This window comes from Sphaerodactylus townsendi, linkage group LG15 (assembly GCF_021028975.2).
Source record: "Sphaerodactylus townsendi isolate TG3544 linkage group LG15, MPM_Stown_v2.3, whole genome shotgun sequence".
In the NCBI taxonomy this organism is placed as follows: Eukaryota; Metazoa; Chordata; class Lepidosauria; order Squamata; family Sphaerodactylidae; genus Sphaerodactylus; species Sphaerodactylus townsendi.
Window position 1 is genome coordinate 26,881,240 of NC_059439.1, and position 2,996 is coordinate 26,884,235.

Consider the following 2,996-nt stretch of genomic DNA (forward strand, 5'->3'; position numbering starts at 1 on the left):
CACAGCAAACTGTCCAGCCTGAAGTCTCATCCCAGCTCTGGACTTCAAGGCTGAGAAAACAGGTAAACCACATCAGCAAGCGCTCAAGCTCTCCCCAGCTATTCCCCCCTTCCAGCAAAGGCATCCTAACAATACCCCACCTTTCTCTCCTATAAGCAGACTCAAGGTGGCTTTCAAGCTCCTTTCCCTTCCTCTCCCCACAACAGACACCTTGTGAGGCAGGTGGGGCTGAGAGAGTTCTGAGAGAGACTAGCCCAAGGTCATCCAGCAGGAATATAGGAGTGCGGAAACACACCTGGTTCCCCAGATAAGCCTCTGCCACTCAAGCGGCAGAGCTGGGAATCAAACCCGGTTCTCCAGATTAGAATCCACCTGCTCTTAACCGCTACACCGCGCTAGCTCTCCTGAGACAACGAGTGTCTCAGGGTACTCCAGAGGTGTGAATAAAGAGGGAAGGTATCTATAGACGAAGTTTCTTAATAGATGGATGGTTAATGTGTTGTAAGGGATGGCCCACGCTAGATTGTGTCACGTCTTGAATACTACGGTAAGCAAGGTCAGCCCTGGTTAGTGCTTGGATGGGAAACCTCCAAGGAAATCCAGGGTCACTACGTAGAGGGGGGCCGTGGCAAACAGCCTCTGCTTGTCTCTTGCCTTGAAAACCCCATGGGATCATCTGCAACTCAAGACACTTTCCACCAGGGGAGAAAACACAAGCATGGGAAGTAATTTGAGCCAATGAAGGAAGACTCTCTCAAATTGGACTGCATACGATCCATAGAGTCAACGGTGAGTCCCCAGCAGTATATTTGCAGTCCTTCCCTGTCCAAACACTGTTTTAGGCAATTGCAGCATCTATCCCAGGCTGTTCAGAACTACACGGAAACATGAAAAGCCTTCCTACGACAATCGAAAGGTGGTGGTGGGAGAATGTCAGTTTGTGTCTCAACCGGGGAGGACATCTTGGAATGGGTAGCTGCCATTCAATTGCAGACAGTGCGACATGAGTTAGGTTTGGGCTTGGATGCCCTAACCCAGTGGTGGCGAACCCATGGCACGGGTGCCAGAGGTGGCACTCAGATCCCTCTCTGTGGGCACGCACAAATAGAGTGCCCCCCACACACATCTAGGCTGGCCTTGGCTGCTGGGCTCGATTATTAGCATTAAACCTAAGACCTAGTTTTGAGGAATCAGTGTAGGTAACCCTGTTAAGTGCTGTTATACCCCACTGATTTTCATGTGAAGAACTAAAGCGTGATCCTTTACCTGGGAGTAAGCTTGGTTGCTGGCAATGGGGCTTGATTCTGAGTAAACCCTCCCACGATCGTGATTCACCCGTTGGAAGAGTTGCACGGTTGCTTCAAAGCAAAGCCATCGACTACCACCAAACTTACTCCTGAGTAACACACGCCTCAGAGCCAACCGTCTTTTCTAAACTAAAACCTCAGTATTCAGGTTAAATTGCCGTGTTGGCACTTTGCGATCAATAAGTGGGTTTTGGGTTCCAATTTGGGCACTCGGTCTCGAAAAGGTTCGCCATCACTGCCCTAACCCCATCTGTTTCAATTGTGACTTTGGCAAATGATGTATTAAGAGATGTTGGGCAGAAAACTTTCTACGGAGGAAAATAGTCACGGTAGCATTTCTGGTTTTGAACATTTTTCCACCTTACATCACTGGGGTAAATGAGAGCGAGCAAAGACCTGTGTGTGCAGAAATTAAAAAGATAAGGGGCTGAAGAACTGCAAAGTACTATGTGGGGTGGAAGAAGTGTGTATTAACTGTGTTAAACTGGGTTGCAAAAAGTGTGCATTAACTGTGTTAAACTGGGCTGCAAAAAGTGTGTATTAAACTGGGCTGCAAAAAGTGTGTGTTAAACTGGGTTGCAAAAAGTGTGTATTAAACTGGGTTGCAAAAAGTGTGTATTAATTAAACTGGGTTGCAAAAAGTGTGTATTAAACTGGGTTGCAAAAAGTGTATATTAATTAAACTGGGTTGCAAAAAGTGTGTGTTAAACTGGGCTGCAAAAAGTGTGTATTAAACTGGGTTGCAAAAAGTGTGTATTAATTAAACTGGGTTGCAAAAAGTGTGTATTAAACTGGGTTGCAAAAAGTGTTGCAAAAAGTGTGTATTAAACTGGGTTGCAAAAAGTGTGTATTAAACTGGGTTGCAAAAAGTGTGTAGCTGAGAAACTGCCGGCTGCTGCGAGGGAAGTAAGCAAAGACTAAGGTGTGGGTCGGGAAGATCAACAATGGGACACACGCCTGAAAGAGGGATAAACAGAGACACCAGCTGTGGAATGAAGAGAGAGAGAGAGACCAATGGGCGAAGGGTTAACAAGATGCTTCCTTTGATCCGGACCCTCACTACAATGAGCCGCCCTCGGCCATTGGTCCACCTTGCCGCTTTCAGTTTTCCCGCCTTCCGCCCAAAGCTTCCCTCACAGCTACTACCAGAGCGCGGCTTTTCGGGCCTGATCCCGCCCTTTCGTCCCTCACCCTCTATATAAGGCGGTGGCCGCCTCCTTTTTGTTCTCCACAGGCGGCGGGACTTGGGGATTTTATTAGGCTTATTGAGGGGGGTGGTCGTGGTTTCCTCCACTCATCCTAATCTAGACGGAGGAGCTAGTTTCCAGGTTGAGTAGTTCTCACACGGGGGTCCGTGGCTGCAGCAATGGCGCATTGTGGTGCCAGGAACCCCCCCCCCCACACACACACATATCCTTACCTTCGCTTTATAAATCCACCGTCGTCAGTTAAACCTTCCTACCTTTTCTTTGAAATACTGGGCCGTCATTTTAACAGGCCCTTCTCCCTTCCCCTCGTGTCAATTTCCTTATTCCACATTTTTTGCTGCTAGCTATTAAACCAGGTTGGCTGCCCCCTCTTTTTTAAAAATTAATTAAATTAAAATTAAATTTTAATTAGATAATTTAAAACATCTTTATTTTGAGGAAGGACTGACTTTAAAATACACCACGGCGTGAACAAAATCCC